The 25699-nt window shown below is 35.3% G+C and overlaps 1 protein-coding gene across 7 annotated transcripts in view; it reads left to right on the plus strand.

Moving 5' to 3' along the window:
- Nucleotides 1-25699, plus strand: part of ERC2 (ELKS/RAB6-interacting/CAST family member 2) — a 529850-nt gene that overhangs the window by 468238 nt on the left and 35913 nt on the right. For all 7 annotated transcript variants that reach the window (XM_074879349.1, XM_074879348.1, XM_074879351.1 and 4 more), the window contains one exon: nt 1313-1503. The gene's annotated coding sequence lies outside the window, so the exon portion shown is untranslated. The remainder of the gene's footprint in view (nt 1-1312; nt 1504-25699) is intronic.

A 25699-nucleotide genomic window follows, 5' to 3' on the forward strand; every position in this document is an offset into this window, starting at 1 on the left:
TCATGGCAAGAAACACAAAAATAAGCAACATAGTTTAATTCTGTGTTTCTTTGGGTTTTAAAAAAGAGGTCCACTGTGATCTATCCTTGACCTTGGATATTTGATGATCATAGCAAATAATATATTGCTGTTACACTTTTTGGAATCATAGAGACACCTTTGTAAATGACTAAGTGACTTTACCAAAGACTTCATTTAGGTTTAGAGTACACGAAAGTTAATCAACAGTGGGAACTCAACCGACAGCAATTTAATCTGATTGGGTAAGGTAATTACATGATTACCAGGAGTGTTTATATATGAACAAGGATATTTTTATTGGGAAAAAAACTAATTGCTTTCTTACTGAAAAGAGAAGAAAACAAACAAGTTTGTTGTCACAGGTTAAGAGGACATCCTTCGTTCCTTGAAATAGCTGCTTTTCATATTTTGGCGACAAAATGAACTCGTAATTCTTTGCAAATTTGCACTGGGATTCTGTTATGAGTTCCTCTGTTTCTAAACTAGAAATAATGCCATCATTAACTTGTTTTGTGTAAGCTCATTGCTTACACATTACTTGTGTGATAGCCTAAAGATGTCATGATGCTTGTAATTCATGATCTCTTTTACTGTGTGTAAACACTGCTGCTTAAATACAGGTTGATTTCACCAAGCTTAAGCCTAAAGCTCCATTATACTAATGGGTATTTCGGGGAAGGAAGGCATTATTTGTCTTTCCGTGATGGTAAAAAAAAAAAAAAAAGCACTATGTACAAGATAAGTAGATAAAAGATGGTGTTTCTAAATGCTAGAAGAAAAAGTCTCACTTCAGGTTCTCTGAATGGTCCTTTTGAAAATGTTCTTTCAGTCTATTGACAATTAAGGGAATGTGGGGAGATGAATCTTCATTAACAAACATTAACCTCTGTGAATACCTCCCTGAAGTGCAGTACCGGGTAGAATCCCATTTGACTAATAAATAGTGGCTTTAAGTAATGGGCCAGACCTGGCCTTGGCAGTTTGTATGGTTGTGTTAGACACCAAAAAAAGAAATTGAAACATAAGAATAACTTCGTATCTCATCAATAACTATTGAATGCTTTCTGCTGATGGAAATGGGGTACAGTCCTCTAAAGTCTGACTTCTGAGGAATTGAGAAGTTAATGAACTAAATGTAGAAATAAATGAATTTTTGAAATTATATAATTATGGGAAGAAGTTCTGTGATACATTCAATGTTATAAAAATTATTTGTTGTCCCTTTTTCTAATTTTTCCCTAAATAAGTTCTTTAAAAAATATTACAATTTTGAATTGTTTTTCTAAACCAGATGATCCAGTCACTGTTGGAGGCACATAGCCACGGCAAAATCTCATGCTGTACATTGATCACCTGTCCAACCTTTGCCTAGAGTGTGATCCCCAGTTCCTTCAAGAGATCCATCTTTACCTGTCTATAAAGAAGAAGAGGAGGAGGGAGACATCTGGGATATTCAAGTATCAAAGTTTAACACCAGAGCAGGTTGAATCTCCGTTTATATTTTTTTATATATATGTTGCTAGTATTGACTTGGATATTTGGCTGAAGATTTTTTTTCAGTGATTATGTAGTATGCTCTGAAGTTTCAGCAGCATTAAAGCATTTTTGTTTAGACTACTCAGTTACTGAAACTACACATGCATTTTTCATAGTTCCATGGTGTGAATTGAATCCAAAGTCATTCTACTGTTAAGGAAGTTAGCTGATACTGAGCATGACTGACAGTCTGTACCTGTCTTTTGAACGTATGCTGACCACAAAGACAAAATGGCTTGTTTAAAACTATTCAGTGTACTGTATAGCACAGGCAACTAAATCCAGGTCCCCAGCAGGTACGCTCATTTTCATTCACTTGCTTCAGGCAAGTTAAACTTGCTTCTTACTCTTCCATTTCCAAGAGGACTTTGATATCCACAAAACAGATAAGGTTTCACTTACTGTCCTAAGGACTGCCCCTTTAGGAGTCTAGCACAGCCCACACACATCCTGGAATATGTCCAACTTGTTCTTTGAGCAGAATGTGAACCTCTGACCTTCTGGGCCTCCGGCAAGAGTGCTGCCTACTGAGCCACCAATACCCAGGCCATCAATAAGTTTTAAATGCCAGTTGCAGACTTCACAGAGATAATGACTTCAGTGTGTAAAGGTTTTGTTGTGGAGACTGCAGTCTCACATATGGTGTGACAGAGTAAATATGCTAAAACCATAGAGAGCTGTTGCATAACTTGCCTTGATATAACAGTTTTTGTAATATGTTTCAAGGCATGGAATTTTATTTAAAGGGACCCTGTTACGTAGGCTTAGGGCCAAAATGAAGCTATTATAAAAAGAATGTTTAGCAAAAACAGAAATATGTCCATGAAATTGTTGGAGTGGGAATTTCAGGGTAAACTTGCTTGGATTTAAACAGTCGCCTGCATGACATTGCACTGTTGAGCTAGGGAATGAGAACCAGCAAATGAAAATACTATTAAGTAAGAATCAGAAACTGAAACTGAGCAGAATTAAGATATTAGAAGTCTGTTACTATTGTTATAACTTCATAAAAATCTTACCACATCCTGAGAAAGATGAGATGAAAAAATAAATTCCAACTTAGTAATTCCAAGCAACATTATTGACAAAGGTAAATAAATGTATTTGTATTTTAATATTCTTTTTAACCTGCTCTCAAGTAAGTTCTTGTATTTTATATGTTTATAAAGCAAAATTAATATGAATTAAGCTTTGGGTTTTTGGCACATTTCTGTTTTATTGATGTTCTCTAAAATTTAGCATTAAAATCATACAAAAGACATGTTGATGTTTGCGAAATTCACATCGATAAATGTTATTGCACAAAATGTCATTTATAGACTTGGATCAAGAAGGAAAATATAGCCAGATTCAACCTAGAACTTACATTATGTAAAGGCTATTAGATAAATTGCATAAACCTTCTGTGGAGCAAAGGCCAGGAACCCAGGACTCCTTTTCCCAGCTGAGTGCCCAAATCACTAGGCTACAGACTCTTGCTCCCTCTTGTGTTCTTTCTCTGGCCCAATGAATCTTGAATTATTTTCTGTACAATGATACATCTTCAACAGGAGTGCTTTAATATATCCCTATCCTTGTCCCATCATTTAGCACAGCCTGTAGCCTATTGATCAGAACGTTCTGCTAAAAGACATTGCTTTGAGTCCTAGACTGAAGAAGGAATTGAACCTGGGGATTTTGCCTTCTGGGATGAGTAGTCCTGCTGCTAGGCTAGGAACAACTGCTATTCATCTACCATTTTAGAAAGAAATAGTACCTGAAGAATTTTGTAGGAAACCCACCTGGTTGGTGTTTATTAGGCTGGCTTAGGCTGGCTTTGAGAAAACCTGTTGGAGCAAACTCCTCAGATCATCTATGCAGGGGTGGGCTTCATTTCTAGATCCCAGTCAGGCTTAGACATAAGCTGTACAGTGAGATGTTCAGTCCTGGCCATGTGAGTAAACTCTGGCTCTGCAGATGACCCATCTTACCATCAAAAACTGTATTGTCTTCAGAGAATAGACATCTCCAGGATGAGGTAGGGGCCTTGAGAATCACCATTTTGGCTGGAGGTGCCTAAATTCTCCTCATGTTCCATTTTGAATTCCCATATTTTAGGCCTATAATTAGTTTATTTTAATTTAACAGCTCCTTTGAATGTGGAACTGAGGGATTTTATGAACCTGTTTTTCAAACATAAGTTAACTTTAAAAGAATGTGTTATAATTAAACAAGATTATAGGAAGAATTTGTGGTTCAAAAGTGCATTGACAGTTATGAACCATAGACAAACACAGTGCGTTTTGAAGCTCTATAAAATGAAATTGCTTTAAATGTGTTAATGCTTTTAGGCAGTTCTGTAGAGCAGTGTGTATTAGATCTGAACCCAGGAATATTCAACTAAATTAATTGCATTGCAGTTATAAAACAAATGTTTTTCAAAATTTCTGACTTAATTCCTAGGCTTTCGATATGTATGTTTTTATTAAGTCCTGCAGTGCAGGTCCTTATTCATGCAAATGCATTTATCTGCCTCAGTGGAATTCTTCTGGTAAGTCAGTATCTAAAATCAACTAGGATGAGTCTCGTTTTCTTTTTGATAGAAGTGCTAATTTTGAAAATAACATCTGTGAATTATTTTTAGTCTGAAGAACTACAGACAGTATAAAATTAGAACTGTGGATTTTCTTGGCAGTTCTTTTATTATTGTTTCTACCTGTTTAAAACACTGGAGGAATAATGTGATTCATTACACATTACTTTTCTGGCAGTAGATGTGTCACCTAGTTTGGTATCCAAATGTGAACTACTGCTGCTTTGTAATATGGTAAATTGGGGGTGGTGGAGGTGGGAATAGAAACTCATATTCATGACAGGCTGTTGGTTTTAAAGACAAGTCGTCTTCTGCCTCGCTAGTGTCTATTTTCATTGCAGTGGAGCTTTTTATATAGTGAGATAGCACTCAGAAAAAGTAGGAAGGATGCAATCCATATCCTAGTTATTGACAGAGTAGATTTATGTGCAGTTCATTTGGCAGCATTTATGTTTCTACACACAGAACTTTCACTGTCTCATAATCTGTCTTTAGAAGGGCTACCATTTGCACAATTTAATGCTATCTCTCCTTTCACAGTCAGCAGAATTTAAATTGATAAAGATTGTAAGTCAACATCTTATTATTTTGTGTGCATGGGGACCTACCAATGTAGGGAACTGCTTAACTGCTTAGCACGGTGTTGATTTGATTGCTCTGGAGAAGTAGGTGTTTGTTAGTATGTTAAATGGGGTGCTTAGATACCAGTGTTATGAATTTGGGATAAATAGCTAAAAAAACACTGTATTAACCTACATAATGACAGGGGAAGATAGAGAGGACTAAAAGAAAACTGTAATCAGAAAATTGAGTAGGAGAGAAGAGGAAACAGAAACATTTCTACAGAAGGGAAAATTTTTAAAAGCTATGTGTTGATAGAGTGGTAAAATTTGGAGGTGAGATTATGAAGAATGAATAAAGTTTGTATAACTATGGATAAACTATATTACATGATTCTATCTGATTTGAATTGGTGTAATTTGGGAAGCTCTGCATAAGGTAGTTATAATAATTAAAAATTGTGATCAATAAGCATCTTGATAGAGGTATAGTCAAATGTAAGACAACCTATAGAAATGAAATGAAAAACAGACTTGCGGTTCAAATCACATGAAAATTAGTATTTAATTTAGGAACAGCATATTTTCAAGATTATAGATAGGAAGAGTTAAAAGGAATCACAAGGCCTTATCCTCCCAGGTATAAAAATTGTCAACTGCATTGTCAGTTAGCAAAAAAAAAAAAAAGTAATATAAATGCTGTTGTGCTTTCCCTTGATCAATTTTAAATGAAAATGTTTCTCATTTTGTTGCGTATTTTGTTATCTTTATTTTATGAGAGGTTCATTGATGGGTGATTAGTAGCAATGATTCCCCAGCCTTAAATCACTTGATACCTTGAACAGAAAAAGATTGCATGGCCTGGTCTCACTGTCTCTTCTTTAGTGTTGCCACAATGGAAAAATAGACTGTTTACAAATGTCTGAAACTTATTTGCATTTACTCTTAAATACTGAAGCTGATAGGGAATTTTTCGAGTTAACAGTTTTTGATAGAAATTGTTGCTTTATCGAACCTGAAACATCTTTCATATCAAGGGTAATTTAAAGCAACTTCCTTTAAGAAGCTTTAATTTCAAATAGCAAATAACTAATTTATTGAAAATGGAACTGCTCAACAAGAAATCTTGAGAAATCTGCATTACAATGCCCAGAGCCTAATAGTTAGGGCATTATCCTTTAAGACATGCGACTTTGGTTCAATTTCCTTTTCTGAATCCAGATGAATAGAGACTTAAACCCAGTTGAATATCTAATGCATCCAAGGCAACTGTCATTACCACTGGACTATTGTCTGTAATAGGTTGGGTATCTCTGCTTTTGTGGAAATTGTGAAAGGATTTGTCCTAATACTAAAAAGACCTTTCTGAAATCTCCAGAATTCTCATAGGCTAGGAAAGAACCTTTGTGCCTAGCTTTATTCATAACCCCCAGGCTCTGAAGAAATGCCTGCAATGATCATTATTTTATATATTCATACCAGGCAACATTTATTAATCTGGACTCTAAAGCAAATCTCAATCTCAGACTCCATATAGAGCTATCTTTCCATGCCTCTGGTTATTCCTGTCATCTGTCTCAGGTTTTTCTCTGTTTTTCCTATATCCATACTTGTAACAGTTCAACCAAACCTGCCTGGAAGTAGTACCTGGGATATAACAGCAATTAGTTTAATGGTATTTTTCAATATAGTTTTCTATCTCTGTTTTTGCACCTTATACTTTATTATGACAAGGTGAACTCAGTGGTGATCACTGTTGAAGATGCTTCTAGTTGAAATGTGCACCTACTGAAAAAAATAATATTCCAAAACCTGTCATAAGTAATTTGATTGTGGTTGGGACATTGTTTTGGAATACACAGCCGATGATGGATTCCATGAAAATACAGGAATGAGGATTGTTTTGTGCCCTGTCAGTGTGTAGGTATTCTTCTAAGATTACCAAAAGGGATCAGTTACCTTGGTAATGTGTCCACCAATATTTATTGTGTCTATTTCTTTACACAGGCTAACAAACATTCATCATGTGGGAATGTTGGTCATGATCAACTTGAGCTGAATTTAAATTGATGACCTAAAGGTTAAAGTCTCTGTATCCCATTACCTCTCCCTTGGGCTGTTCAATCCCGCTACAACTGGGTTTAACACCATTTTTAGTTTATCAGTGTCTTTGGAGGAAGAGCAGTCTTTAGAATTGTTGATCTGACAAATACCATTGATGTGATGTTTAAAACAAAAAAAAAATCCAATATGACTTTTGCAGCTTGTCAATACTTGATGAAGAAGGTTCTGAACAAGTATTCAGATGCTGGACTAATAGCTTAACCAGCATGTTAGATAGCTTTAATCCAGTCATATGGGAACATAATGCAGTGTAGCAGCCCAGTGAAACATGAAACTATGAGAACAGCTGAATAAATTTAAACACGTTTTTGAACATTCTAACCTTTGTCATAAAAATCTGATAATATAGAAGAAAAACTAATAACCTATTTTGGTTTTGTTATTCTGTACGGTAGTTGAGAAGACTTAACATTTCTTGTGGTTGCTGACTTTAAAGACACAGTGACAATTTCTAACGCTACTTTTTGCCCCATATGAAGTCTATTCTTTCTCACTCATTAAGGAATGAATCTGGTTTCTGTTTTATTCAATTCTGTATATACATCTCACCCATAAATATTTAAACTAAGTAAATATAGAATCTTAAACATGGAATATACTTTCATTCTAAACTGGTGGCTGTGGGGGAAGGTAAAAATATTTTATTCAAAGACCAGTGGTCCCTTTGGAAGAGAAAAAAAGAAGTGTTTTGCCTAAAAATTGGATAGACTTGTGCTTGCTGTAGGGCAGCAAGCTTTTTACCAGATTATACCTATATTGTTATATTTATATGTATAAAGTTCACACTGTAAAGGATCTATAGGAAAGGGTTTGCAGATACTCACTTCAAAAACACATGGCTAGTATTCAGCCCCTATATCTGGGGCTAATTTAATTCTTCTTCTCCATTCAAAGTGCCTCAGTCCTGCCTACAAATGCAGAACAGATTCCTGGTAATTTTCTTTCTTGGAAGTACCGTCATTTTATTCCTAACTGGGAATAGCATGAAATGAAAATACATTTATGACTCTACTTAAAACCAAACACCAAACAAAATAAAAGCAGGGATAATCTGAAAGATAGTTCCATAACAAATTGATGCAGAAAAATGCAGAAATACGAAACATATTGAAAAGTATACAACTGACATTTTCTCCAGGAAGATTTCCTTTAGCAAACTGATTTTTGGAAGCAGCGTAATGTGGCATACCTAGAGTACTTAATTAATTTTGTCTTTATTGCCAGTTCAAACTGGTAATGCAAATTCATGGTTTTAATTTGATCCATGCAAGTAAAGTTCAATACATGTCTGGTTACGCGCAGGTCTATATCCTATTCTTAAGATACAATTAAGAGTTGTAAAAATAAGGGTTTATTAAACTGAATACAGTGAATAGTGGGCATTTGTGCTTTACAGTGTTATGGCTGTGTGACTTTCCTATGTATATCTCTCACTCTTCTTCCATATCATATATATTGTACAGTCTGAAATGCTGAGGGATACTGAAGGTTACATCCTGAGGCACAGTCCTGCTGAGGCTTTCTTGAAGACAAGCTCTTTGTTATGTTTTGGAGTCTGTGGTTCAAACTGTAGCTTGTGTAGGTAGCTAATGGATTGGCTCAGCCCCTTCAGTAAAGTCTGGATCCTTTTGTGGGTAATATATTGTTGAAACATAAAATAAGCTTTGATTATAAAAGATGTCTTCTATAAACAAAGACAGTTATAAATATAGCACTTCGTGTTTACAAGGCAAAATCAGACCAAACCTCAAAACAAAAATGGAAAGTAGATAATATGTTATTATGCATTACAGAGGCATGATTAACTGATCAATATGAATCTCCTTTGTTGAATTTGATTAGGTTGCAGTATTAATTTTAAAGGGGAGACAAAAGTCCACCCTTTATTTTAATTGATTTTTATGTGTGGACCAAGTACCTGAACTGGACCAGTGGTAAAGGCTGCTTTAGCTAAGTTTAGTATTGTGCCTCATTTTTCTTTTGTTTTTCTGTCAAATAGAAAAAGAAGATGTGACAGAACATAAAATGGTTTAATCTCCATTCTTGTCAGAACAGGAGGGTAGAACAGTATTTTCAACAAGATTCTTGGCTATTCTTGACTTTTTCATGCTAAACCTATGTTCATGGAAATCAATGGTGAAAAGCTTTATTGATTTATAGAAGAAAGATTGGTATATGTTAGTTTTGCCCTCTGTAATTAGGCATAATAAAGAGTTTTTTGGTGTAGAGTTTTTTAGGCAGCTTGGTCTGGAACTACCCTTTCAAGTTCTGCTGGTTGAAGTGTTACAGTAATGAATCCTAAATTCAAAGATGATTTCTTAAGAGTGTGGCTTTGTTCTCCTGTGCACCTTGACAGATGCAGGGAGAACAAAACCTTTCTTTGGTCTTAGATCAATACTGTAATGAAAATGCAAATACTTGTGTATGTTACCACAGCTCCCATAGAAGCACCATTCATACATTGGGGTTTTTTCCCCACTTTGATTATCTGTACCAGCCCAAAAATTCAGTCTGTATTGGCACAAAGCCCTCAACATGGAAAATGAAGACAGAAGGAAAGTGTCCTGTCATGTCTCCCTGTGCTTTTATTTCCCATCTCTTCAAACCGTCCTCCTGAAATTTTCCACTTCAACTATGTGGTTACTCTAAGTACTTCCTTTTACTACATTTGTTAAGTGAATCTAGACCTTGGAGTTCCAAATACCGTTTTCTTATGAACATAAGCTCTTTTTCTCTTTGTGGGCATCTTAACTCTGCCGTGCAGAATGAAGTACAGTCCCTTTGTCTGTAGTTGTAATATACTTCATTAGTTTCCAGAAGACAGTAACTTGCTTTATTCCCATTTTATAAGGATTAATTATACTCAGAAAAAGTGCTCAAATAGCAAACAGAAAAGGAAACCAGATGTTGCAGCTATTTAACCAGTGTTATTTGCGGACAAATATTTAAGCTATGTGATTTAATTTTTTTGTGGAAGCTTTGGAAGCTGGCTACTGAGTGAATAAAACATCCAAAGTATATATGAAAATATATTTTACCTGATAGTCTCATTCTTTTATCTAACTATTACAGGTAGATACTTTGAAAATGCAAATATTTGTGTATGTTACCACCGCTCCCATAGAAGCACCATTCACGCATTGGAGTTTTTCTCCCCACTTTGATTATCAATCCTGGCCAACAAATTTGCAAAAGCATTTGATTAGAACAGGAACAATCCCCAAGGCATATTGTGTATAGAGTCATAACTCATAAATAGGCTTTTGTTGCATAAGGTACTGTTGCACATTTCCAACAGTTTTGGTTTTCTATGTGCTAATGAAATAGTATTGTGATAAACCTCTGTGCAAATTTATTTTTCTTATAGATGCAGAATCAAAAGCAATGAATGTTTAGAACAAGCAAATGGATTCATCATCTAAACACAAATATTTAAATGTGTTTCAATGAGAGCAAACTTTGCTTCTGGAAATGGTGTTTTACAAAATGGATATGTGCAATTTCTCTTAGAGCAGTGGTTTGTATAGGCAGTTAAAGGCATATCTGAAAGTTAGCTTATAAAACTGTTTATATCTGGTTTAATTAATTTTCATGTTGTTTAGTACCCACAAGATTTCTAAGACATAGTTCTAAAGTGTAGAATCCTCCTGTTCTAGACATTATAGGACAAACAGAAATATCAGTTTGTATTGTCCCTTTTATAATTTCTACATTCTTGACATCTCAGAGATCCTGAACTATGGTATCTCCTCAAATTTGTCGTCCAGCTGTTTTCTTGAGCACCTAGAGCTTGTCTTCCAGCAACCACTCCTGTCAAAGACAATGTGCCTCATGTCATTAATGGAAATTATCTATATGACAAATGTTGCAATATTCCAGTTACTAATATCTCAGCACTTGTATGGATATGCCTCATATTCAGCTACCTGATTCAAGGAAGCACTTTATCCTTATTTTGCCAGATTTGCTCTTTTAACATTTTTCATCCAGCATTTCAATGTCTCCTTTCTTATAGCCTCTAGTGGCTCTTCATTCTCTTATGTGGTCTTTCTGCTGTGCTTTCCTTTCCCTCTACAACCTTTTCCAGCTGCAGTATTCCTTCCAGGCTTTCAGCTTCATTTGATTTATTTTCAAGCCTATCTCCAGTCTATTTTCCCTTCTTTCCTCTTTCCTCATTAGCAAGCTGCAGACTGTTCAAACTCTTTTTCCAAACTTAAAACCCCACTTTCCCAGGTTACATCATCTATCTCCTGCCTCTTCAGCTTTTTCCTACTGTTCTCCAGTGGCACAGAAGTTTGTAACAGTTGTGTTACAGTAATTTTCACTGTTCTGTTCTGACCTTACAATTTCCTGTTACTTGGTCCGTACAAGTGCTCAACCTGATGGACTTTGCACTGAGCATGGTCAGAGAAAAAGAAAGTATGTAGTTTCTGTCATCAGAGATGATAATAATCTGTTCTTCTTTTTATAAAACCATTTCCTGTTTATGGGAACCTATTATTGCTGACAGTTTATTGCAAAGAGGCATCATTCTTCAATGTACATTCATCTTAAGAAGTTTGTGCATTTTTTTTTACTATATGCAAGAATGGTTTGCTTTATGTAACTATTTCCCTTGTCTAAATGTAACTTGCAGAAAGTGATGATAAATGTTAAATGGTTCTTGTAAAACTGTTAAATTGTCAGTTTCAAAACTTAGTAAAACATTGATGTTTTCATTAGATCACAGCACTGAGGAATGTCCGGCTTTCATCATAACAGAGTTGTTTAGTTCCATGTAAGTCTAAATACACTGCCCTTGGGAGATATCTTACTGTCACCTACTCCTAAACTGAAAATTATTTGTTCAGCCAAAGGTGATTTTTGTTCTAGAAAGGAATCTTTTTTTGTTGGTTGGGTTTTTTTTTTTTTTTTTCCTTTTCTTTAACAGACATCTTTGATGTGGGACAGAATCCCTTCAATGTAAAATAAATCAAAGCCTGAGATGCTATGAAACAACCCTTTAGTTTAAATATATCTAGTTCTAGATTACCAAAAACTGTTCTTTCCTGCCCTTGTTGTCTCTTTCTCTATTAAACAGATGTGTAGATTTTCAGACAAACAGTTCTACTGACTACATAATGAGCTTCTAATCGCTAGCACTTTGCTCATGAATAAAAATGTAGTGCTAGGTAAACTTATTTAGAACACAATCAGTATAAATATCTAGACACGTTTATCGTGAATACCAAAGGTACAGCAATCAAAGACAGTAAGTTAATGTCATTCAGCAAAATAGAATCAAAAAGCTGAATTAATTTAACTCATAATGTCAGAAAACCCTTAAAAATGTAGACCGCAAATACTGCCTTGATTTAATTGTGTGTAAATAAGAACTGTTGTCACATTCACCAAGCTTCGTTTAGCTTATGGCTAAACAACAACTTTTTTTTTTTTTTTTTTTTTTTTTTTAAATAATGCCCTGTTTATCTTTAAGAGGCATACAGATGTAGGGCCAAATCAGATTTTGCTTGAAAGGAATGAAGGAATGCATAAATAATTGCGTTAGTACCTAGTTGAAGCATATTGTTTTGAATTCTGTAGGGCATTTTTAAAAATAATGATTGAGAATATTAGCAAGTAAGTTCTTCCAGTAGATATGGTTCTTCAGGATGAAAAAGGATCATGAGGCAAATATCACGGCACTAGAAAAAAACTTTGAAAAGAACCAGACACAGAAGGAGGTAACAGATCTTAAGGTGTTTTACATTTACTTTCCTAGTCCTTGTACAACCAAGAAATCCCAAAACAAAAAACCTAGAGAAAGCTCATGGAAGCCTGAGGTGTGTTGCATGTCTGAAAACCTTACAGCATACATCTCAAAACAGAAAAAGAATGTGTGCCAGTATTTCTTAATATCTGGGAATATTCTGTCTTCCTATGGAAGAGTGAGAGTTGATGTCTTACCCAAATCATTCTTGTCAGCTGACAGCAAGGTACTACACAGCACTAACTATACATTTGTGTCCTCCTCAGCTCCACTGAAATAAAAAGCTTCCAGGCCCTGTCTACTAAATCTGGCCTCTTGAATACATTTCTGGTATGTCATACACGACATTACATCTAGCTTTGAATCTGTATGATATCTCCTGTCTCCAGATCTGCTCCCTTGTGGCAGTCCAGTCTAGTTAAGAATGCCACATGTACGATATGCCTGTTATAATCCTAGCCTCATAGTCTGCACAGAGGAATTTCTTAAATATGTGCCCTTTACTTATAAAACACATGTGAAAATCATAGATAGGTGGAGAAAAATGTTTCTGTGCTGTTCCTTTCTTTGCTTTCATTGGCATGTTTCAGAGTCATTTGGTCTCTGAGTTTTTCCAATAGTATGGTCCTCTTTTATTCTTCTGTCTTCTTATTCTGATATAGGTATGTCCTCTTAGCTAGGGAACATTTATCTTTTCAGAAGCAGCCTGTAACACTGCTTCTGCTTCTCTTCTTCCTCAAAGTTTTTTCATTTCTGGCACTGTAAGTTCTTCATTGCTTAGCCTTTGTTTTTAAAATGAGAAATAATTCTATTGACAACACATGCTCTTCTCCTGAAATAGGACTGTGCCATTATTGGTAGCCTTTTGATGCAGCATCAGACACCTAAACATTAGGCGTCTCTTCCTGATATTAGAAAAATGCCAATTAAAGGGATGGTGATGAGGAAGACCTAATTAATAGAAGTCTCAACAAGGAACTGAGATGTATTATAGATTTATCTTTCTGCTTTCCCTCCTGTTCAGATTGTAGACACAGATATATAACTCAAATTGTTACAAGGTGTAAAGTGATCTACAGAGCAAGTTGTCTGTCTAGGCTAAGAATATCTGTAGATTTGACAGGCACAACATAAGATAATACTCTAATTCTGGGCAGAGTTGAAGAGCATTGTTACTTGCCTAGTTAACTGAGCTGCTATGAAACCACTCTTCATGTCTTTTAACATGAAGTGTAAGGAAAAATCCTACTTAAAGGATATTTACCATAGTCTTGATCAATTATTTGCTACAGTGCCACAGAGATCAGAAAGTCACAAAAAAAAGATGCCTACTTTATCTCAAGTTCAAAATACTGATCAAATAATTAACAAATAAGTGTAACTTGTTTTTTTCTTTGTATATGATGAATTTATAAAATGGAGGAGAAGTGGGAGAAAAATAATTAAAAATACTAAAACGTGTATGACATCTGTTTCTGTTAGTACTATGGACTTTGCTTACAAAAATAGCAGATCTCAGATGATTATGTGCTACATTGCTTTTTATAAAAAGTGACTACTCAGCCCACTTATGGACCAGGAGGTCACTGCATTATATACTATATTAATATATATATTTATGATCCTGATAGTGTAAAAGAATGGTTTTGAATATGTAAATAAAATCGTATGTGTACTAAGCAAGGGTGATTTATATTTGTGTGTGTGTGTATACACACATGTTCATTTTATGTATACATACCTATTAAGCAAGCTTAGACAACACTATGCAAAGAGCTGTCTAAACTTGTGTCTAGGTTCCAATCCTGTTTACAGCCCCTGGGCACTATTGTAATGTAAATAATAAATAGGGGAAAAAAAGGTCTCCGCTAGAATTACTCATTTAGCAGCATTTTCCACAGTGATTTAGTAATCTAGTAAATTTATTTCCATAATGGACAGCACCAGACAGGAAACAGCTGTCGTGTCTGCTATCAGTTTGACAACTGTTGGTTTACTGAATCATGGTTTCTAGAAGCCTAATCCAAAGCTTTCCCTGTAGTGATTTGTGTGGGATATTCAGATTTCCTAGTGTTTAATTTCTTTTTTTGCTTTCTTTTATTTATGCAAGTCAGAATGTCAGCACCTCCCCTTATCCTTGTATTGAGATATTTACTTTTCCTACAGAGAACTTAGAGTCAATTTTCTGCATATACACCCATACAGGAATTTCTCTGATCACTGAAGCCTTGCATCTTCTATTTTACTCATCATGACCTGACTATAAAATCAAGGTTTCAATGGTAGCTACAATTTGAATTTGATAATAGTGTCTAAGAAGTATGAAAAGATGTATCTGAATAATACTATATACATGTATGTGAAGAGCAAAGCAACCTGCTGTTCTTCCAGACAATTATTGCTCTGGGACACTTGGGTTCTTTAAGAGGAAAGTCATGGAGGCATTTTCTATATACCACTATTATAGTAATTTCAGTTTTTGAAGATACTAGAAAAGGCTGACATATTGGTAAGTAGACTGGTCATATTTGTAGTAGAACTTACATACACTAAATATTTACATGTGCTGTAGGTCTACCAATTGCAAAAACATAAAAATTCTTTCTTTTTCAGTACCTGTTTTATATAGTGTTGTTTTTAACAATATTTTCAGAAATCAGTATTTATTCAATACAGAATACGCAGAACTGTTTTGTCAATCAGACCTAAGCCTTCTAACTTGCATATCTTAAATATAAGTAGTTAATAAAAAATTAATTCCAATGATACTCAAAAGAGGGTCTATTTTGTATGATGTTATCCTCCATTTTATATAAGGTTTTGCATGAGCCTGTAACAATCCAGGGATTGCATATCTTTTAATAAAGAAAAAAATGGAATTTTAAAGGGCTCTCTAGAGTAACTGTTTCATCAGTCAGACTCTATCAGCAATGAAAAACTTGATGTATAATTATGACTTAATATGTATAAAGGTAATTGATACAGAACATCCATGCTTGAAATGCATTTATTTGTGTTTAATGTTAAGTTTATATTTAGCCTACGTGTACTTGAAAATTTGGGAGTAAAGCAGAGTATAGTAATTGTTTTTCTTTTCAACCAAAAAAAATTATAAATTGAAGTTGGCTGAGGCTGCCATATTACTTAGTTACACTTAGTTAATTATTAAATCCATTCACAACATCACTTAGAAATATACTAGTTAAAAACATTGTACATAATCAATCTCTAAAAAGGAGTATTTGACACCCTTATATTTGTACTAAACAAGGAATGAATAATTGAAGCACTGAAACAATGCCAATCACAAAGCCATCTAAATCCCTCCCTGCTTTTGTGTCATTCACAAGAAAAGCACTTGTTGCCTGTTTTCAATTTATATTCTGTATTCCTGCTCTATACCCTCAGTTTGGAAACAGAAGATCTGGAAATACCTAATGGCAAATCACAAGTTTCTTGAAGCTAACAAAACAATTTTTAGCTCATCATAAATCAATTAGTAATGATTAATATTATCTACATACTATGAAACTAACCGTTAAGAGAATATCTAAATGATAGAATACAGGAAATTAACTGGTACATGGGTTGCATTCTTTCTTTCTGGGTAAAAGTGCATAGCATAAGTATCAAAGCTCAGTCATGTATGACTTCCAATAAGCATGCTGTCAAATACAGTAATAGCTCTGCTATGCTATGTAAATCCAAGCTGCTGAACAGTTAGCAAACAGTTAGCTAAATTACATTCTTTTGAAAGCTTTTAACTTAGCACTACCACAGGATAAGTAGTTAATAACAAAAACAGCTGCACAGACATTCTTGGATGCCATAATTAAACTGATAAATCTGCAGTGACATATCTGTGATGAAGGGATCTGCCATTGGTGGATTTTTTTTCTTTAATGATCATATGTGTATCTGTAGCATCTTGCTGAAGAGTGAAGCTCCATGCTTAAAAGCCACTTGGCATTTTTCTATGAAAGGAAAAAAGAACTATATTTTGGTTTAGTAGTTTGATAGAAAAATACTTTCAAACAGAAAAATTGCTAGTTTTCCCTACCTTTTTGGTAAACTGAATAGTTTTACAGCAGATTCTGTGACCAGTGTTATTTTTATCATCACCAATCCATGCACTTGCAGCACATACACAAACATAGAAACTTTTCAGAAAAAAATTTACTGCTGTGTATGACCTACTAAATCATTGTCGGAAAAAGCACTGAATTCTTAGTATTACAGCTTCCATAGGAGTGTGGTATCTTTTAGCTTTATAATTCAACTTTCATTTAAATGGATATAAAAATCTCTGAAGGAAGACCCAGGTCCAGTATTAAATACTTCTTGCATTCCAGATCATTTTCAGATATCAGCTATATTTCCCAGTCCCTATACAACAGAGAATGAATGAATGGATGCAAACTACATACTGTTTCCCCTCCTCTTGCTAATGTGTGTTAGTTTGTCTGGTTTTAGGTTTGGAATTTTTTTTTTTGGGGGGGGGGGGGGGCAGGGAGGGTTGTGTGCAGTATATGCAAGTTTCAGTTCCTACCGAACACTCCCCAGGCACTTTCCTTTAGAAGTATTGAACTGCTGCCTGCGAATCAGAGGGTCAAGTTCATATCTTGTGTCCTGGAATCTGTCCAGCTTCCTAACAGAGACTCATAAATTCAAGAAGTCTGTTCTGATTTTAAGACCAGTTGGGAATTGCAGTAGCAAATGAGAGCTTGGACCAATTCATGGGGAAATAAGGTATGCAAAACCAAATACAAATTAATTTGAGATTAGCTTAGTTACTGCTTACCAAAAGCCAATGGAAATGTTCGTTACTTATTTAGGACTGTCCACAGTGATGATGAATTTTCCACAATGAGGATGACTGCTTTTGCTAATGGGTTCAACCAATGTTAATATCTGGCTATAATTTTTTGTTAGGAGTTTCTCCTGTTGCGAAGATAATTAGAAATTAATTGTTATGTACTAACAACTGTAGTAAATTACTATAGAAATGTTAACAAAACTTTACTTTAGCAGGTGTTTAGATCATGGACCATATGGATTTGTTTTTTTCCTATTTGATGTATAAATTGGATGGATAGAGACGGACTTTCATTTTAACATTCCCCTGTTCTTTATCGATAAATCAGTGTTGCTTTTGGAGAGGTTTTTTGAGCACTGCATTTTGAGAGAGAATTCCTTTCAGTCCATGTATTGTTCATGTTCCCTATTGTCATGGATCAATGTGGTCCATATTTGACAAATCTGTGTCACTGGTGGTCATTACTATTTTCGCTTTGCTTGTTATGATATGTAACAAATTAAGAAAGTAAATGCCTTGGGTTATATAGAAATCTGTAATAAGTCATTATACATGCATAAATTCTATGATCATGGTTCAGAAAGCCTGTGGAAATTTGGGCTGAAGTATTTTGGAAAATTTGCTGAGCTCTTTTCTTCTTCCAGATTAGTGGTTTCTCTCAGAGTGCAGGTTAACTTTTAAATTTTTTTTCCAGTCCTCTGCAAAACTACTGATGCATTTCAAAATTAATTTTGCATGAAAGCAAAGCTTTTATTAATTATTTCTTTTAAAAGATAACCTACAGCTAAGATATGTGATTGCAAATACAATAGTTTCATTCTTATTTCCAAAAACATTCACCCATACAAAAGATGGCATCGTGCCAGTTTCAGGAACTCTAATGTGACTTGCAAATCACAGCCTCCGGGGGAGCAGGAATGCAGCGCTCCTAATCCTGGCCCAGAGTTGCTGGGAGCCAAGGCAGTACCCTGCTCAAAGGTGTCACACTGGCCACTTCTCTGCTTGCGACTGGACGGCAGGACTGGTCACTTCCCTGTGCACTGGGTCAGCTACGCAAGTGACAGTTCCGTCTCGCTTTTTAAGTATAATCAGCACTGCTGCAAGTATAGAATTTGTTCAGGCTGTTGCGGTCAGGAAAACCAGGACGGTTGCTGCAACTGGCTTTTGCCCGTGGAGCAGAAGCAGGAAAATGCAGGTTCCGTTTCCCCTGCTAGGAACCCCTTTGTGTGAGGCAGATCTGTACAGCATGCTGTTCTTATTGGGATCACAGCAGCCCCTAGGTCAAGTATCCCACGTGAATGTCAGGAAAATAACACCAGTGAAATGATGGAAAGCAAATCATCTGGTTTGCCTGGACTTCTAAGAGATTGCTTTGTAAGCAGTGTGACATCTTGCTATGGGTGTTAAAATACTTGTGACATTCTGTAAGTGAAGAGTTATATGGGGGTAACACCACGACTGAAATCTTGTATCTAAGCACTGCCCCCTGACTGCATATATAAGTGCCTGTGTGTGTGTATGTGGCTTGCAAACTCTTGTAGAAAAGTGGCTGGGCACACAGATAAGAGAGAGGTCTGCTTCCTTTTTTTAGGATTCAGTACATGTTACTAGTTTGGGCTTTGGTGTCTTACAGTATCTAAAAATTATCTTTATATGAGGATAATTAGGAACATTTTTGTTGAAAAATCTAAATTTGTTTCCAAAAAAATGTTTGAAAGATTCAATACTGTGTGCAAATTCAGGTCAGATTTGGTGAACACATGTGCACTTTCTTTTAAGAAATGTTTTAGAAAAGTTTTAAACATTTGTTTGTTCTATATAGAAAGCAAATTAGGATTAATTCATAGGCAAGCACAGCAGGTTTTCTACCACAATGTAGAACCTTATGTGCACAAAACAGCATATACTTTTGTATTATTTCTTTTATAATATGTCTAATTTTACTGCATGTTTGTATTAATTTACATACATTTCACATACATATGGTCTGTCATTTAATTCTCTGCTGCGTCATTACACAAGAATGCCAAAGCTGATTCTAATTGTTCAGCAAACTAAAGGAATTTAGGGAGGTTGCCCAGAAATTCAACGTTACTTAAATAAAATACACATGTATTTTAAACCTTTTAACAGACACGTTCTGTGCCATATCCCCTTTACTAATATTAAAATAAGACTTATCAGCACAAGCTGCATAAGGTTGTGCTGCTGGAGCCAAATCCTGGGATCAGCATCCAGGCCACGAGCCTGCAATCAGTTACACTTATGTTGAACTTCATGCACATTTGTCATTCTTTTGAAATCAGCAGGATTATTCACCTCCATAAGACAAGTATGTGTGGAACTGATTCCATGAGCAGACCCTCCATTTTTATTGGCTTTGTTAAAAATCTGAGAACAGGAAGAGGAAAATCTGCAATAGGTCCACAAAATTTAGGGATCATATTGGAGACAAAATTTTGGTACTCAGGCTGCTGGTAGTCACTGAGGGAGGAAAGGATCATGCAGGCAGCATGCATGGTCAGTGGCAGAAGGCGTGTTCTGGGGGATAAAAGAGATTATGGAGAACAAGAGAGCAGAAAGTTATTCCATCGGTTCCCTAGCTGAGCTGAAACTTTTGAGGTCCTGTGAAAAATCACAAGCACATCATGAAATGGTAGGAATGGTAGAAAAACAGTAGAATAAGTGTAGAAGGGAAGATTAGAAGGTTTTTTGGTTTTTAAGTTCTTAACATCTGGATCTACTAAGTATTTTGATGCCAGAGTTTCCCAAGCTGTTTAGTTGAACCTGCAGGATATTTTTTGGCTCATCCTAAATGGTAATGTTAATATCATCTAGGAAACATTTTGTCTTCCCTAGACACTGCTTTTATGCATCATTCCTGGAAGTGCTGTATGCAGTTTGCAGTGTCATGTGCAGTAGTTGTAGAATTTTTTGCTATCAGTGCCAGTATTTAGCAACAGAATTTTAAATGTATGCACCAGTATATTAATGATCTTATTTCCTTTGGTTCTTGAGGAATTTTTATTTGCAAATTTGGTAATGAATTTTTTAATAATAACATACATGCCTGCCCTCCACTGCCCAGATAAAAGCCCAATAACAGCTATGAAGAGATTAAGACAGTCTAAATTAAATCTTGTTACATTAGATGAACATAACTGCTGCAGGTAATTAACACCTTTCATTTTGAAGAATGATTTCAAGCACTTGAGGGAAGTTGGAATCATATTCTATGTTTATTCCAACTAGTAATGTAGAAAGGAAATGAAATAAGACTAATTTTATTTTCTGTTTTTGCTGTCTTCTCTTCTCTCTCTGTTCTTTCTCTTGTTGAAAAACTATTGTCATTTATGTCATTAAAACACAGAATTATTGCCCCCAGACTTTCAGTGAACCACAGCTGTTGACCTTTTTTGTCAAAAGCTTTGAATACAAAGCTACATTGGGAACATTTGTAGCCTGTGGACCATGACAGTACTGTAGACATCTCTCCTGTCCTGACAGAAGAGAGTGCCAGAGGGTGTGCTCACATAGTAACTGCATTATTTTCTGGCAATTGTAGTAAAGATTTCCTTGCTTTTGGTTTTTCTGCCTCCTCTCAAGTGTACAGTCATCCTTCAAACCTATTATACCACCTTCAGAATACTATGGCTTTGTCCCTTAGGGTACATAATCTATTGTTTAAAATGTTTACCAGTGCTGTACAGATATTAAATTAAGCATTGCAGATTAACGTGGAATGTGTGGATACTTGAAGCTGGATTTAAAAGACATCTTGATTTCCTTGCTGTGTAATAGTATATTACACTGAATGGGAAAGTTAAAAAATAATCTTTTCTCATATAGGAAGTGCTAATTTTCAGTGAAGACTTATGAATATTAAAATAAATACTGAATACTAAGCATGTGAAAAACTCAAGATGTCTTTGCTTCAAATATGCCATAAACTCTTTTATTTTTCCGGGTGATTAAATTAAGCACTTTTCAGTAGTGCACACCAGCTGCTGCATCTGTAAGTAAACCAAGTACTTTCCCACAGTACATGCTGTATATTTCATTCTTATAGCATTTTATTTTGACATGTAATCTTTATTCTTCTGCATATGAAGTCAAAATTCAGAGGATAAATAAAAATGAAAGACAAAATATGGTATGTTTCACAATTTCTATGAATTTAAATAGAGCCATATTTTTATTGACAAATACCAGAACATGTAAAGCTCTATTTCTAAATACATAGTCTACATGTAGCATGAAGTCTCAAGTTTGGACCTGTTTCTTTCTTCTCAGTACAACTGACATTTCCCCAGTCTTTCTTTTGTGAATGTATGAGGAAAGCAGGAAGGGTGGTAGTGGAAGGGAATTCTGCTTTTTTTCTTAGGTTAATTTTCTCTGTGAAACTTGATCTGTCTTAGTTACATTTACGAGATTTTGCGAACAGAGAAGGAGCAATGTGATGTGAATGCAAAAATCGTACATTTTCAATACAATTCATTAGATTACACTGCAACTTATATACAAAAAAAAACCCCAAATCTTTTCACAACTGAGCTTTCTAAGCATTACCATAATTGTAAGCATCCACTTACTCTAAATAGTCTTTTCCCTTAGAGAATAAACAGGTACACTTTTTTCGTATCCACAGTCAAGTCCACTTAGAGGTGCAAGGAACAGAAATTCTACTTGCAATTGAACTGGTATTTTGAAATTATACTGGCAGAAGAGGGGCTGCCTTTCAGAAAACTGTTTTCTATACACTTCCCCCTCCTGTCCGCCCTTTCTATATACTTCTTTCAGGACAATATACTTCTTTCAGCTGAACCATGAAGTTCTTGAATATCCTGAAACCCAAAATTGGGATTAATGCTTGAAATGTATGAACCTACTGCAAAAAACAATCTGTGAGCTAAATGTGACCCACAGAAGTCTGGCTTCTGGTCACTCCAGATCCCAGGAATCAACATTAGGCACATAGGGGCCACAGTGATTAAACAGGAATGCTGTTTGGCTCCTCTGCTTTAGGTAAAACCAAAGAACTATAGTAATGTCCAAAAGACTATACAGCAAAAAGAATGAAAACTAGCAGCAGGCATTGATGACATAGTTTAAGACCATTTCACCCAATAACCTCTTCTTCTAAATTAGCAGCAATATTACTGGAAGACCTTAGTGTTGAAATGTCTACAGCTATTTATAATTTGAATATCTGTTTTCAAATTATACTGTTATATTTCATACATGAGTTGTTAGTAGTATATGCAATATATATTTTTTTCCTTTTTTGCATGCCTATGTACTTTGTAGTCTGCAATGAATTAGCAATGTTATAAAAGGCATTCTGTGTTGTCATTTTTTACTGCTGTCATTACTGGTAGGCCTGTATCTCACCATAAAAGGCTGCCTGCTAGTTGCTGAATGCTCCACATGCAGACTGGAATGCTCCATAACTGCAGGCAGAAAGTTTAGACACCTTGCTGCACAAATACTGCCTCCATTCATATTTTTGGGACTCTGAAAATTTTCTTTAGTAGTAACACATGTGATTGTTCAGCTGCCTGGAAAAAGCATCCCAACAAATTGTGTAGTAGTTAAGAAGGCAAATGGCATCAAATTACTTAAGGGTGTGTGATAGGAAGTGGATCTCTTTGGCTGAGGATGCACTTCAAAGCACAGGAATGAGGGATGGTTCTTCAGTGCTGAAGAAGTGTGATGGAAAAAGTGAGTAGGAGAATTACAGTAATGGCTCCTTGCACTAATTCTGAACAAAGCACTTGAGTCAGATTTATGGTGGTGTTTGAGTAGAACAGCTACATTGTTTCTACTCAAATCCAACTTGTTTTCCTAATTTAATACACTGTTAGACAAAAGAGATCTACAAAAATTTTCCTTTTGGTAGTTGACGTAGTACATCTATTTTATAGAGCACAAAAGCTCTATCGAAGGAATAAAGTGCTGATTGTATACATGAATTTATCTCTAAATTCTTCATAATAGGCTAGGAAACAAAGGGAAGGTATATTTTGTTGTCATTATGGTGACCCTATCATCCTTCGTTTTAGCAAACCTCTTAAAACTATAAAGCAATTATAATATATAAAAAGCTGGAATGAGGATTTGTTATTGGAGAGCACAGCAGTGGAGGTAAGTATGGACTTAGAAAAAGGTTAAAGTAATGCAAAAGGAAACACACAAAGATCTGAAAACTGTGATTCAAAGCAACTAGGATCCAGCGAGGGGAGGCCAAATCCAGCAAGATGCTGGTGCAGCAGTTCCGATCTGTCAGTAACAAATCTTTCATATTGGTATTTTCTGAATATATTGGTTAGGTAGTTAATTTTAATCTCCAGAAAAACAAAAACTTAGATTAATAAGAAGTTCCTATCTGCTCACTTAGAGGTTTTGAAAACAAAAGGTTAAACACAATGGTGACCTATTCTTACTATAAACTTTTTTTGGATTTTGGTTTTTTTGTGTTTTTTTTGTTTGTTTGTTTGTTTGGGTTTTTTTTACCAAAAACCCCCAATCAACCTACAACAGTTATTTCATTCGAAGTTTTGATAATCTGGAAGAGACAAGTGTCCTCCTGAGCTAAACTGTAAGGGAGATAATATGCAGGGATTCTTACATCAGCACCTATTACCAGAGGCTGCTTTCTCCCAGCCCAGACTGTGCCTTGCTTGACATCCTTATACAAAAAATGTTTCCTCCAACTCTTCTGACAGAGATTTTTAAAAAGTAATTATGTCTGAAAACAGAGTATGTCAAACCTTCCTCCTGTCTGAGATTCTTCCCCATTACTCCCTCCCATGTCACAATTTTTTTCTATTTTTCAAGAAAAAAAATATATTTTTTAATAAATATCAATCATCTCCTAATTGCCCACAGCTGCCCCTTGTTTCCTCAGATTGCTTTCTGTGATCCAAAAGTGCTTGCAAGACACCTCAGTGGAGGCTAGCACCACTGAGTATGGCAACGTCTTGGGCACACACACAGAAGTCCAAGAATACCAGTCAGAAAAAAGGCTGAATTACTGAGTCCTGCAAAGGTGGGGTGTCCTATGCAGAATGGCATATGGCAGACATGAGAGAATTTGCAGAAATGGTATGGGGACAATAGGAAAAGGTGTAAGAAAAAGAGGAATCCAGAGTTTAAAGTTCCTATGAATGCATGAGATAGGAGATTTCAACCCCCGCTCTTGTTACTGAAGTGCATTCAGACTGATCTTTACTTTGATGTGCATTTCATCTCCCAGATCTTTTCAAGATGATCTTTATCACCTGATTAAGTAGATTTTCTAAGGAAGGAGATCTCTGTATCCAGACATAACCAAAATGGCTTATTGCTATTATTAGAATTTGTGGGGGAATAAAGATTACAGCATTGTTTTTGAAACATGGGGTTAAATTTTTGAGGGCATATGTGGGAAGTTAAACACTGAGGAATATCCCAACTCCGGTGTGCCTCCCCATCTTGAACTCACTGCTCAAAAAATGTTCTCCTTTGTGTCCCAAAATTTAGCTTTATCACAGAATTACTATGTTGTATTATTTTGCTGTGCTTCTGATATTAGTACAGTAACAAGGCAAAATAATTTTTTAGAATGAAATTAGAAGCGGCTGTATAGTTCAAGACAGTGGTTGATCCTTAAGGGGAAAATGGTAATAATAAAAATAAGAAAATAGGTCTCTTTGGAAGAAATAAGAAATAAGTAGGAACTTATTGGCAGTTTTTCCCCCCATGTGATATTCTTGGAAAACAAAAAACAATAACGAAAACCAATTAATTATTTGTCATGTCATAAACTAGATTAATAGGCTGAGATGTTTTTAAATTCTTGACATAATTGAAATCAGTATCTATATGAATTGCCAAAATAAAATACAAGGATGACAGATTCATAATATGAGCAAAAGAACCTTTTTGAGCACATTAGATGCAAAAACATTGGAAACTATTCATCTGATTTAATTGTAATCTTTTGCCAAAAACATTAATGCAATAACTTTGAAGAGTAATTGGTATAAAGAATATCCTCAAAGAGGAGCATTTCCACATGCTTAGGCTTTATTTTGGCCTCATTAAACTTTATTCTGAGTTGAATATTTCCTGTCTATAGCATAAGGATTATTCTTGTTCTGCAAACATCTTAACTTTTCAGTTTTATCACGTTATGCTCTCTGATGCCTTTTCCAGATGCAGATCAGTTAATGACAATCAAAGACGATTTTTAAGCCCTATAATCTTTTCAGGTCTGCCTTTCTTCTTTGTTTAATCAGGCAGGTTGGAAGCTCATTCTGGTCAGCCTGTTCATTAGGTGA

This window comes from Strix uralensis, chromosome 10, assembly GCF_047716275.1.
Source record: "Strix uralensis isolate ZFMK-TIS-50842 chromosome 10, bStrUra1, whole genome shotgun sequence".
In the NCBI taxonomy this organism is placed as follows: domain Eukaryota; kingdom Metazoa; phylum Chordata; class Aves; order Strigiformes; family Strigidae; genus Strix; species Strix uralensis.